The following is a 14,793-nucleotide window of genomic DNA, read 5'->3' on the forward strand; positions in this document are numbered from 1 at the left end:
GGTTTTTGGTTGTGCCAAGGAAAATTTGGGGTGTGTCCGATCCATGCAGGCGGACGTGTCCGGGCACGTCTTCGGGCATTTAGGGGTCCAAATTAGCAAGTTCCGGCTATAGATGCTCTAAGAACGGGCTAAGCTCGTCCCCAAAATACATCCACTATGCAAAAGACCACAAAGATGGCAAGAAGAGAACCCTCCAGGATCTCAGCAGCTCGCTAGTTTAGCCACCAAGTCTTGGGACTCTCCAGTCTCCAACCATGCGAAGCGCGATATACTTCACTTGTCACCCGCTCTATTAGTTTTTCTCCCAGCGTCAGCATTTTTTCCTCTCCCTCCTATGTGCAAAACGGACCAATCCGTGATTCAATTACAGATTAGTCTCACCAAACTCATGGGATCACCAAATATTTTCCTATTGAAGATCACATCATCGCGACATTTCCAAGTGAACCAAAACAGAGCCGGAACACCCACCAACACTAGTTTCTTATCATGTTTCAGAAAAGTTTTGATACATCTGCAAAGTTTCTTATCATGCAAGTCAATAGGAATGTAATGTAAGTCGAAAGCATATCTTAACAAATTCCAAATCAATTTTGCAGCAAAGCAAGTGAAGAATAATGATCAATACTTTCTTCTTGCACACAGAAAACACAACTCTTCTCTCCTTTCCATCCCCTTTTCAATAAATTGTCCCTAGTTAAAATGCTTTTTTTCATCAGCCCCAAGAAGATTTTAATTTTGGCAGGTACTTTGATCTTCCATGGAATTTTTTGTGGAAAACCACAATCAACCTTAAATGGAGATATAAAGACTTCACAGAAAACTTCCTATCAGCAGCAAGCATCCGCAGGGGTTTATCTTTTCCTCCATGCATCATCACTTCCTCACATCTCATTTTCAGACTGTTCCAAAGATCTCAAGATTCCCCAAACAAAGATCTTCTAAAAGAGAAATTGTGCCATCCTTTTTTAATAGCATCAGACACAAAAATGTTATGATCAATAATGGTATAGTACACATTAGAATAATCATATTTAAGAAGTTTATATCCAATCAACTGGTCTTCCCAAAATCTGGTGATTTTTTCTATCCCCAATTCTTTTTTTTCACATGATGATAAAAACAAATCTTTCACCTTTATGAGACAAGACCAAAATTGTGAGTCTCCAGCCTTATGCAATTCCAGAAATACATTTTCCCCTAACATACTTATTAAGCAATATTTCTTGCCAAAGTCCATACTCATTTTCTAATATCCACAACCATATAGCTAGGAGAGCTTTATTGAAAAGATCTAAATTTATGATCCCTAAACCACCCTGATGTTTTGGCATACATCAAGTCTTCCAATTAATTAAATGATATTATTTTTCTTATCTTTGTCAGCTTGCCACACCAGCCTAGCCCTGAAGAAGTCTGCTTTTCTCCTGATTCCAGCAGGAATAGGATAGAAGGACATCATAAACATAGAAATATTTGTGAGATAGTATTGCACCATTGTCACCCTGCCAGCTATGTGAAGCAGTCTCCCCTGCCAACAAGCACATCTATTTTCAGTTTTCTCTGTCACCACCTTCCAAAATTTATTCCTAATTCTAATATCAGAGACTGACAATCCTAGGCACTTCAATGGAACAGAGCCTAGTTCACAAGTGAAGGTTTCTTGATATAGGGAAGTTTGATAAGTCTCAAACGTATCCATAATTTTTGATTGTTTCATGCTACTCTATTATCATTTCTATACACTTTTATTATCGTTTTACATTATTTTATATTATTTTTATGGACTAACCTATTAACTTAGTGCCCAGTGTCGGTTCCTGTTTTCTGCTTGTTTTTTGTTTCACAGGAAATCAATATCTTCGGAGGTCAAAATATGTTGTTGATTTAACACAATTTTTTGGGCAACAAGAAACACATGAAGCTTCAGGTGTCGTCGAGAAGAGCCACGAGGGGCCGACAAGGACAGGTGGCGGGTCTGGGGGTGTTCACACCCCTGCATGTATGGGAACCGACTTGACCTATTTCCATTGCCATAAGTTCCTATAAATAGAGAAACCATCGGCACACCTCCATAAGAGTTTTATCTCCGTCGCAAGCCTCTGTTCTGAAGAGGTCCCATCTGGAGCCCTGTTCTCGATGTCAGTGTTAAAACGGGCAGATCTCAGGTAGGGGGGCCCAAGCTGTGTGTCTAAGGATCAATGGTAACAAGGGACAATGGGACACAATGTTTACCCAGGTTTGGGCCCTCTTAAAGGAGGTAATACCCTATGTCCTGCTTGATTGTATTCGATGAGTATAGGGGTTACAAGAGTTGATCTACCTCAAGATCATAATGGTTAAACCCTAGTTGTCTAGCCTATGAATATTCTGATAGCCTCTATGGACTAAACCCTCCGGTTTATATAGACACGGGAGGGACCTAGGGTTGTACATGGCTGGTATACAAGGAAGGGAAATAGAATATTCGGACACCAATCTTGCCGTCCACGCATATAGGAGTCCTACCCGGACACGGGGGATGGTCTTCTGCTTTATCTTCATGGCCCATTAGGCCGGCCCACATAGAATAGATCGTACACCCAAGGACCCCCTAATCCAGGACTCCCTCAGTATCCCTTGAACTAGTCTTCAATGACAATGTGTTTGTCATGCGGATTGTCTTCGGCGTTGCAAGGCGGGTTCCTTTTCTTGAATATTGTACGTCAGCTCCCCTTACAAAAGAACTATGCCCGGCTCTGCATAATTAATACTGTTGGGGAACGTTGCAGAAAATAAAAAAATTTCCTCCGGTTTCACCAAGATCCATCTATGAGTTCATCTAAGCAACGTGTGATAGGAGTGCATCTACATACCTTTGTAGATCGCGAGCGGAAGCGTTCAAGAGAACAGGGTTGAGGGAGTCGTACTCGTCGTGATCCAAATCGCCGATGACCAAGTGCCGAACGGACAGCACCTCCGCATTCAACACACGTACGGAGCGGATGACGTCTCCTTCTTCTTGATCCAGCAAGGGGGAAGGAGAGGTTGATGAAGATCCAGCAGCACGGCGGCATGGTGGTGGATGCAGCAGAGTTCCGCCAGTGCTTCGCCAAGCTCCTATGAGAGGGAGAGGTGTAGTAGGGGAGAGGGAGGCGCCAAGACTTTAGGGTGCGGCTGCCCTCCCTCCCCCCTCCTTTATATAGGCCCCCAGGGGGGGCGCCATCCCTAGAGATGGGATCTTTAGGGGGGGGGGCGGCCAAGGGGGGTGGAGTGCCCCCCAAGGCAAGTGGAGGCGCCCCCTCCCCTAGGGTTCCCAACCCTAGGCACAGAGGGGGGCCCAGGGGGGCGCACCAGCCCACCAGGGGCTGGTTCCCCTCCCACTTCAGCCCATGGGGCCCTCCGGGATAGGTGGCCCCACCCGGTGGACCCCAGGGACCCTTCCGTGGTCCCGGTACAATACCGGTGACCCCCGAAATTCTCCCGATGGCCGAAACTACACTTCCTATATATAATTCTTTACCTTCGGACCATTCCGGAACTCCTCGTGATGTCCGGGATCTCATCCGGGACTCCGAACAACTTTCGGTTTGCTGCATACTCATATCTCTACAACCCTAGCGTCACCGAACCTTAAGTGTGTAGACCCTACGGGTTCGGGAGACACGTAGACATGACCGAGACGGCTCTCCGGTCAATAACCAACAGGATCTGGATACCCATGTTGGCTCCCACATGCTCCTCGATGATCTCATCGGATGAACCACGATGTCGAGGATTCAATCAACCCCGTATACAATTCCCTTTGTTAATCGGTACGTTACTTGCCCGAGACTCGATCATCGGTATCCCAATACCTCGTTCAGTCTCGTTACCGGCAAGTCACTTTACTCGTACCGTAATGCATGATCCCGTGACCAGACACTTGGTCACTTTGAGCTCATTATGATGATGCATTACCGAGTGGGCCCAGAGATACCTCTCCATCATACGGAGTGACAGATCCCAGTCTCGATCCGTGTCAACCCAACAGACACTTTCGGAGATACCTGTAGTGCACCTTTATAGTCACCCAGTTACGTTGTGACGTTTGGTACACCCAAAGCACTCCTACGGTATCCAGGAGTTACACGATCTCATGGTCTAAGGAAAAGATACTTGACATTGGAAAATCTCTAGCAAAACAAACTACACGATCTTGTGCTATGCTTAGGATTGGGTCTTGTCCATCACATCATTCTCCTAATGATGTGATCCCGTTATCAACGACATCTAATGTCCATAGTCAGGAAACCATGACTATCTGTTGATCAACGAGCTAGTCAACTAGAGGCTTACTAGGGACACATTATGGTCTATGTATTCACACGTGTATTACGATTTCCGGATAATACAATTATAGCATGAATAAAGACAATTATCATGAATAAGGAAATATAATAATAATCCTTCTATTATTGCCTCTAGGGCATATTTCCAACAGTCTCCCACTTGCACTAGAGTCAATAATCTAGTTACATTGTGATGAATCGAACACCCATAGTGTTCTGGTGTTGATCATGTTTTGCTCGCGAAAGAGGTTTAGTCAACGGATCTGCGACATTCAGATCCGTATGTACTTTGCAAATATCTATGTCTCCATCTTGAACATTTTCATGGATGGAGTTGAAACGACGCTTGATGTGCCTGGTCTTCTTGTGAAACCTGGGCTCCTTGGCAAGGGCAATAGCTCTAGTGCTGTCACAGAAGAGAGTGATTGGCCCCGACGCATTGGGTATGACTCCTAGGTCGGTGATGAACTCCTTCATCCATATTGCTTCATGCGCTGCCTCCGAGGCTGCCATGTACTCCACTTCACATGTAGATCCCGCCACAACGCTCTGCTTGCAACTGCACCAGCTTACTGCTCCATGATTCAACATATACACATATCCGGTTTGTGACTTAGAGTCATCCAGATCTGTGTTGAAGCTAGCATCGACGTAACCCTTTACGACGAGCTCTTCGTCACCTCCATAAACGAGAAACATGTCCTTTGTCCTTTTCAGGTACTTCAGGATATTCTTGACCGCTGTCCAGTGTTCCTTGCCGAGATTACTTTGGTACCTTCCTACCAAACTTATGGCAAGGTTTACATCAGGTCTGGTACACAGCATGGCATACATAATAGATCCTATGGCTGAAGCATAGGGGATGACACTCATCTCTTCTTTATCTTTTGCCGTGGTCGGGCATTGAGCCGAGCTCAATCTCACACCTTGCAATACAGGCAAGAACCCTTTGTTGGACTGATCCATTTTGAACTTCTTCAAAATCTTATCAAGGTATGTGCTTTGTGAAAGACCTATGAGGCGTCTCAATATATCCCTATAGATCTTGATGCCTAATATGTAAGCAGCTTCTCCAAGGTCCTTCATTGAAAACACTTATTCAAGTAGGCCTTAATGCTGTCCAAAAGTTCTATATCATTTCCCATCAAAAGTATGTCATCTACATATAATATGAGAAATGCTACAGAGCTCCCACTCACTTTCTTGTAAACGCAGGCTTCTCCATAAGTCTGCATAAACCCAAACGCTTTGATCATCTCATCAAAGCGAATGTTCCAACTCCGAGATGCTTGCACCAGCCTATAAATGGATCGCTGGAGCTTGCATACCTTGTTAGCATTCTTAGGATCGACAAAACCTTCCGGCTGCATCATATACAGTTCTTCCTTAGGATGTCCGTTAAGGAATGCCGTTTTGACGTCCATCTGCCATATCTCATAATCATAGTATGCGGCAATTGCTAACATGATTCGGACGGACTTCAGCTTCGCTACGGGAGAGAAAGTCTCATCGTAGTTAACCCCTTGAACTTGCCGATAACCCTTAGCGACAAGTCGAGCTTTATAGATGGTAATATTACCATCCGCGTCCGTCTTCTTCTTAAAGATCCATTTGTTTTCTATCGCTCGCCGATCGTTGGGCAAGTCTGTCAAAGTCCATACTTTGTTTTCATACATGGATTCTATCTCGGATTGCATGGTTTCAAACCATTTGTTGGAATCTGGGCCCGCCATCGCTTCTTCATAGTTCGAAGGTTCACCGTTGTCTAACAACATGATTTCCAGGACAGGATTGCCATACCACTCTGGTGTGGAACGTGTCCTTGTGGACCTATGAAGTTCAGTAGCAACTTGATCCGAAGTACCTTGATCATCATCATTAATTTCCTCTCAAGTCGGCGTAGGCACCACAGGAACATTTTCCTGAGCTGCACTACTTTTCGGTTCAAGAGGAAGTACTTCATCGAGTTCTACTTTCCTCCCACTTACTCCTTTCGAGAGAAACTCTTTTTCCAGAAAGGATCCGTTCTTGGCAACGAAGATCTTGCCCTCGGATCTTAAGTAGAAGGTATACCCAATGGTTTCCTTAGGGTATCCTATGAAGACGCATTTTTCCGACTTGGGTTCGAGCTTTTCAGGTTGAAGTTTCTTGACATAAGCATCACATCCCCAAACTTTTAGAAACGACAGCTTAGGTTTCTTCCCAAACCATAATTCATACAGTGTCGTCTCAATGGATTTAGACGGAGCCCTATTTAAAGTGAATGTAGCTGTCTCTAGAGCGTATCCCCAAAATGATAGCGGTAAATCGGTAAGAGACATCATAGACCGCACTATATCCAATAGAGTGCGATTAAGATGTTCGGACACACCATTACACTGAGGTGTTCCAGGCGGCGTGAGTTGTGAAACGATTCCACATTTCCTTAAGTGTGTACCAAATTCGTGACTTAAATATTCTCCTCCATGATCTGATCGTAGGAACTTTATCTTTCGGTCACTTTGATTCTCTACCTCATTCTGAAATTCCTTGAACTTTTCAAAGGTCTCAGACTTGTGTTTCATCAAGTAGACATACCCATATCTACTCAAGTCATCAGTGAGAGTGAGAACATAACAATATCCTCCGCGAGCCTCAACGCTTATTGGACCGCACACATCGGTATGTATGATTTCCAATAAGTTAGTTGCTCGCTCCATTGTTACAGAGAACGTAGTCTTGGTCATTTTGCCCATGAGGCATGGTTCGCATGTGTCAAATGATTCATAATCGAGAGACTCTAAAAGTCCATCAGCATGGAGCTTCTTCATGTGCTTGACACCAATGTGACCAAGGCGGCAGTGCCACAAGTATGTGGGACTATCTTTATCAACTTTACATCTTTTGGTATTCACACTATGAATATGTGTGACATTACGTTCGAGATTCATTAAGAATAAACCATTGACCATCGGGGCATGACCATAAAACATATCTCTCATATAAATAGAACAACCATTATTCTCGGATTTAAATGAGTAGCCATCTCGTATTAAACGAGATCCAGATACAATGTTCATGCTCAAACTTGGCACTAAATAACAATTATTGAGGTTTAAAACTAACCCCGTGGGTAAATGTAGAGGCAGCGTGCCGACGGCGATCACATCGACCTTGGAACCATTCCCGACGCGCATCATCACCTCGTCCTTCGCCAGTCTCCGCTTATTCCGCAGCTCCTGCTGTGAGTTACAAATATGAGCAACGGCACCGGTATCAAATACCCAGGAGTTACTACGATTACTGGTAAGGTACACATCAATTACATGTATATCACATATACCTTTAGTGTTGCCGGCCTTCTTGTCCGCTAAGTATTTGGGGCAGTTCCGCTTCTAGTGACCCTTCCCTTTGCAATAAAAGCACTCAGTCTCAGGCTTGGGTCCATTCTTTGACTTCTTCCCGGCAACTGGCTTACCGGGTGCGGCAACATCCTTGCCGTCCTTCTTGAAGTTCTTCTTACCCTTGCCCTTCTTGAACTTAGTGGTTTTATTGACCATCAACACTTGATGTTCCTTCTTGATTTCTACCTCTGTTGACTTCAGCATTGAAAATACTCCAGGAATAGTTTTCACCATCCCCTGCATATTGTAGTTCATCACAAAGCTCTTGTAGCTCGGTGGGAGCGACTGAAGGATTCTGTCAAGGACCGCCTTGTCTGGGAGGTTAATGTCCAGCTGGGACAGGCGGTTGTGCAACCCAGACATTTTGAGTATGTGCTCACTGACAGAACTATTTTCCTCCATCTTACAACTATAGAACTTGTCGGAGACTTCATATCTCTTGACCCGGGCATGAGCTTGGAAAACCATTTTCAGCTCCTCGAACATCTCATATGCTCCGTGTTGCTCAAAACACTTTTGGAGCCCCGGTTCTAAGCTATAAAGCATGCCGCACTGAACGAGGGAGTAATCATCAGCACGTGACTGCCAAGCGTTCATAATGTCTTGGTTCTCTGGGATGGGTGCTTCACCTAGCGGTCCTTCTAGGACATATGCTTTCTTGGCAGCTATGAGGATGATCCTCAAGTTCCGGACCCAGTCCGTATAGTTGCTGCCATCATCTTTAAGCTTGGTTTTCTCTAGGAACGCATTGAAGTTCATGTTGACATGGGCGTTGGCCATTTGATCTACAAGACATATTTGCAAAGGTTTTAGACTAAGTTCATGATAATTAAGTTCATCTAATCAAATTATCTAATGAACTCCCACTCAGATTAGACATCCCTCTAGTCATCTAAGTGTTACACGATCCGAGTCGACTAGGCCGTGTCCGATCATCACGCGAGACGGACTAGTCATCATCGGTGAACATCTCATGTTGATCGTATCTTTCATATGACTCATGTTCGACCTTTCGGTCTCTGTGTTCCGAGGCCATGTCTGTACATGCTAGGCTCGTCAAGTTAACCCTAAGTGTTTTGCATGTGTAAAACTGTCTTACACCCATTGTATGTGAACCTAAGAATCTATCACACCCGATCATCACGTGGTGTTTCGAAACGACGAACTTTAGCAACGACGCACAGTTAGGGGAGAACACTTTCTTGAAATTGTTATAAGGGATCATCTTATTTACTACCGTCGTTCTAAGTAAACAAGATGCATAAACATAATAAACATCACATGCAATTATATAATAGTGACATGATATGGCCAATATCATATAGCTCCTTTGATCTCCATCTTCGGGGCTCCATGATCATCTTCGTCACCGGCACGACACCATGATCTCCATCATCATGATCTCCATCATCGTGTCTCCATGAATTTGCTAGCCAACTATTACTTCTACTACTATGGCTAACGTTTTAGCAATAAAGTAAAGTAATTACATGGCGTTAAATCATTGACACGCAGGTCATACAATAATTAAGACAACTCCTATGGCTCCTGCCGGTTGTCATACTCATCGACATGCAAGTCGTGGTTCCTATTACAAGAACATGATCTCATACATCACAATATATCATTCATCATTCATCACAACTTTTGGCCATATCACATCACAAGGCAATTGTTGCAAAAACAAGTTAGACGTCCTCTAATTGTTGTTGCATCTTTTACGTGGCTGCAATAGGGTTCTAGCAAGAACGTTTTCTTACCTACAAAAAAGCCAACGTGATTTGTCAACTTCTATTTACCCTTCATAAGGACCCTTTTCATCGAATCCGCTCCAACTAAAGTGGGAGAGACAGACACCCGCTAGCCACCTTATGCAACTAGTGCATGTCAGTCGGTGGAACCTGTCTCACGTAAGCGTACGTGTAAGGTCAGTCCAGGCCGCTTCATCCCACAATACCGCTGAAGCAAAATAAGACTAGTAGCGGCAAGAAAGTTGACAACATCTACGCCCACAACAGATTTGTGTTCTACTCATGCAATAAAGAACTATGCATAGACCTAGCTCTGATACCACTGTTGGGGAATGTTGCAGAAAATAAAATTTTTTCCTACGGTTTCACCAAGATCCATCTATGAGTTCATATAAGCAACGAGTGATAGGAGTGCATCTACATACCTTTGTAGATCGCGAGCCGAAGCGTTCAAGAGAACGGGGTTGAGGGAGTCGTACTCGTCGTGATCCAAATCACCGATGACCAAGTGCCGAACGGACAGCACCTCCATGTTCAACACACGTACGGAGCGGATGACGTCTCCTCCTTCTTGATCCAGCAAGGGGGAAGGAGAGGTTGATAAAGATCCAGCAGCACGACGACGTGGTGGTGGATGCAACAGAGTTCCGGCAGAGCTTCGCCGAGCTTCTGCGAGAGGGAGAGGTGTAGCAGGGGAGAGGGAGGCGCCAAGACTTCAGGGTGCGGCTGCCCTCCCTCCCCCCTCCTTTATATAGGCCCCCAGGGGGGGGGCGCCGACCCTAGAGATGGGATCTCTAGGGGGGGCGGCAGCCAAGGGGGGTGGAGTGCCCCCCAAGGCAAGTGGAGGCGCCCCCTCCCCCAGGGTTCCCAACCCTAGGTGCAGAGGGGGGCCCAGGAGGGGGGGGGGGGGGGCGCACCAGCCCACCAGGGGCTGGTTCCCCTCCTACTTCATCCCATGGGGCCCTCCGGGATAGGTGGCCCCACCCGATGGACCCCCGGGACCCTTCCGGTGGTCCCGGTACAATACCGGTGACCCCCGAAATTCTCCCGATGGCCGAAACTACACTTCCTATATATAATTCTTTACCTTCGGACCATTCCGGAACTCCTCATGACATCTGGGATCTCATCCGGGACTCCGAACAACTTTCGGTTTGCTGCATACTCATATCTCTACAACCCTAGCGTCACCGAACCTTAAGTGTGTAGACCCTACGGGTTCGGGAGACACGTAGACATGACCGAGACGGCTCTCCGGTCAATAACCAACAGCGGGATCTGGATACCCATGTTGGCTCCCACATGCTCCTCGATGATCTCATCGGATGAACCACGATGTCGAGGATTCAATCAACCCCGTATGCAATTCCCTTTGTCAATCGGTACGTTACTTGCCCGAGACTCGATTGTCGGTATCCCAATACCTCGTTCAGTCTCGTTACCGGCAAGTCACTTTACTCGTACCGTAATGCATGATACTGTGACCAGACACTTGTTCACTTTGAGCTCATTATGATGATGCATTACCGAGTGGGCCCAGAGATACCTCTCCGTCATACAGAGTGACAGATCCCAGTCTCGATCCGTGTCAACCCAACAGACACTTTCGGAGATACCTGTAGTGCACCTTTATAGTCACCCAGTTACGTTGTGACGTTTGGTACACCCAAAGCACTCCTACGGTATCCAGGAGTTACACGATCTCATGGTCTAAGGAAAAGATACTTGACATTGGAAAATCTCTAGCAAAACGAACTACACGATCTTGTGCTATGCTTAGGATTGGGTCTTGTCCATCACATCATTCTCCTAATGATGTGATCCCGTTCTCAACGACATCTAATGTCCATAGTCAGGAAACCATGACTATCTGTTGATCAACGAGCTAGTCAACTAGAGGCTTACTAGGGACATATTATGGTCTATGTATTCACACGTGTATTACGATTTCCGGATAATACAATTATAGCATGAATAAAGACAATTATCATGAATAAGGAAATATAATAATAATCCTTCTATTATTGCCTCTAGGGCATATTTCCAACAAATACAACCCTTAGCCATGAAGGCAAGATGTGAAAACAAGGACAATGTCTTTTGCTGACAACTTTTTTCGGCGAAGCGTCACACTTGACTCTTCAGTATTTTGAACTGTTTTTCACACCTCCTGTTTTGTGTTTTGAGGTCGAGCCTCCATTGGCACATCTTGTCAAAACAGAGATCGTGCCCGCTTATTACGGGATTCTCATCATGGGATTTGGGTAACCCAACCACGCCTTACGCACGATCTCATTGGGAACATGTGAGGTTTAAGGCTTAAGAGAGGGATGATTGGCATTTTCACCGTCTATAAGAGGACAAAGATCCCTCCTTTCTTCCCCACGCCTTCCTCTAGCCTCTGTCTTCCAATCCCCAAGCTCTAGCACCGAAAAAGCTCCAATCTTTCCCACCGCCACTACCCTCCCCAGCCATGGCTGGGTCCGTCTCCAAGGGCAAGTGGGAGGCTGATGACCCACAAGTGTAGAGGAACTATCGTAGTCCTTTCGATAAGTAAGAGTGTCGAACCCAACGAGGAGCGGAAGGAAATGATGAGCGGTTTTCAGTAAGGTTTTCTCTGCAAGCACTGAAATTGTAGGTGATAGATAGTTTTTTGATAAGATAAATAGTAACGAGTAACAAGTAAACAAAGTAAATAAAGTGCAGCAAGGTGGCCCAATCCTTTATGTAGAAAAGGATAAGCCTAGACAATTTATAATAATGAGAAAGGAGCTCCCGAGGACACATAGGAATTATCGTCAAGCTAGTTTTCATCATGCTCATATGATTCGCGTTCGGTACTTTGATAATTTGATATGTGGGTGGACCGGTGCTTGGGTACTGCCCTTACTTGGACAAGTATCCCACTTATGATTAACCCCTATTGCAAGCGTCTGCAACTACAAAAGAAGTATTAAGGTAAACCTAACCACAACATTAAACATATGGATCCAAATCAGCCCCTAACGAAGCAACACATAAACTAGGGTTTAAGGTTCTGTCACTCTAGCAACCCATCATCTACTTATTACTTCCCTATGCCCTCCTCTAGGCCCAAACAATGGTGAAGTGTCATGTAGTCGACGTTCACATAACACCACTAGAGGAAAAGACAACATACATCTCATCAAAATATCGAACGAATACCAAATTCACATGACTACTGATAGCAAGACTTCACCCATGTCCTCAGGAACAAACGTAGCTACTCACAAAGCATATTCATGTTCATAATCAGAGGGGTAATAATATGCATTAAGGATCTGAACATATGATCTTCCACCAAGTGAACCAATTAGCATCAACTACAAGGAGTAATCAACACTACTAGCAACCCACAGGTACCAATTTGTGGTTTTGATACAAGATTGGATACAAGAGATGAACTAGGGTTCTGAGAGGAGATGATGCTGGTGAAGATGTTGATGGAGATTGATCCCCTCCCGATGAGAGGATCGTTGGTGATGATTTCCCCCTCCCGGAGGGAAGTGTCCCCGGTAGAACAGCTCTGCTAGAGCCCTAGATTGGTTCCACCAAGGTTCCGCCTCGTGGCGGCGGAGTTTCGTCCCGTAAGCTTGCCCATGATTTTTTCTAGGGTAAAAGCCCTCATATAGCAGAAGATGGACACCGGAGGGCCACCAGGGGGCCCAGGAGACAGGGGGCGCGCCCAATAGGGGGGGGGGCGGCGCCCCCACCCTCCTGGACAGGGTGTGGGCCCCCTGGTCTACTTCTTCCGCTCAATAATTCTTATTAATTCCAAAAATAGGTTTTGTGGAATTTCAGGATTTTTGGAGCAGTGCAGAATAGGTTTCCAATGTTTGCTCCTTCTCCAGCCAGAATTCCAGCTGCCGGCATTCCCCCTCTTCATGGTAAACTGTGTAAAATAAGAGAGAATAGCCATAAGTATTGAGATATAATGTGTAATAATAGCCCATAATGCAATAAATATTGATATAAAAGCATGATGCAAAATGGACGTATCAACTCCCCCAAGCTTAGACCTCGCTTGTCCTCATGCGGAAGCCGACATCGAAAAATATGTCCACATGCTTAGAGATAGAGGTGTCGATAAAAATAAAATACGGACATGAGGGCATCATGATCATTCTTATAACAACAACATATATAGATCTTATCATATGATTTCTTATGCTCAAGTAACAATGAATTCACAATGTCAAGTATGGTTCAAAAACTTCATTGAGAACTAACAAACTATAATCTCAGTCATTGAAGCAATCGCAATTTATCATAACATCAGAAAGAGTCAACAATAGAGCTTTTTCAGCAAGTTCACATACTCAACTATCTTGTAGTCTTCTACAATTGCTAACACTCACGCAATACTCGTGGTTATGGAGTTTCAGCCGGACACTGAGAAAGATAGGGGATTATTGTGTTGCCTCCCAACGTATTCACTTTTAGGTGATGTCAACAATAATAGCCCATGCTAACTTACATCCAATTGGATATATATATCATGATCTTTCAAACACGAAGAGCTTGCCAAAGGATAAAATGAAAAAGGGGAAAGGTGAGGATCACCTTGACTCAAGCATAAAGTAAAAACATAAAGTAAAAGATAGACCCTCCACAGAGGGAAGCAGAGGTTGCCATGCACGTTTAGGGTTGGATGCACAAAATCTTAATGCAAAAGAACATCACTTTGTATTGCCCCTTGTATGTGGACCTTTATTATGCAGTCCGTCGCTTTTATTACTTCCACAACAAGATCGTACAATGCTTATTTTCTCTGCACTAATAAGTCATACATATTTAGAGAGCAATTTTTATTGCTTGCACCAATGAAAACTTACTTAAAGGATCTTACTCAATCCATAGGTAGGTATGGTGGACTCTCATGGCAAAAACTGGGTTTAAGGATATTTGGAAGCACAAGTAGTATCTCTACTTGGTGCAAGGAAATTGGCTAGCATGAGGGGGAAAGGCAAGCTCAACATGTTCGGAAGGTCAATAACAATATACTTTAACTGAGATGTGAGAAAACATAAACCATTACGTTGTCTTCCTTGTCCAACGTCAACTCTTTTAGCATGTCATACTTAATGAGTTCTCACAATCATAAAAGGTGTCCAAGATAATATATTTATATGTGAACCTCTCTTTCCTTATCACTTCCTATTAATTGCAACGACGACCAAAACTACGTTCATCAACTCTCAACAATTTTTATGCCTCATACTTTCTATATGTGAAGTCATCACTAACAATAAGATCAATATGAACTCTTTAATTCTTTCTACTTTCTCAAGATCATAGCAACATAGCAAAGCCATTGGCTCAATACTA

Source organism: Triticum aestivum, chromosome 7B, assembly GCF_018294505.1.
Source record: "Triticum aestivum cultivar Chinese Spring chromosome 7B, IWGSC CS RefSeq v2.1, whole genome shotgun sequence".
NCBI lineage: Eukaryota > Viridiplantae > Streptophyta > Magnoliopsida > Poales > Poaceae > Triticum > Triticum aestivum.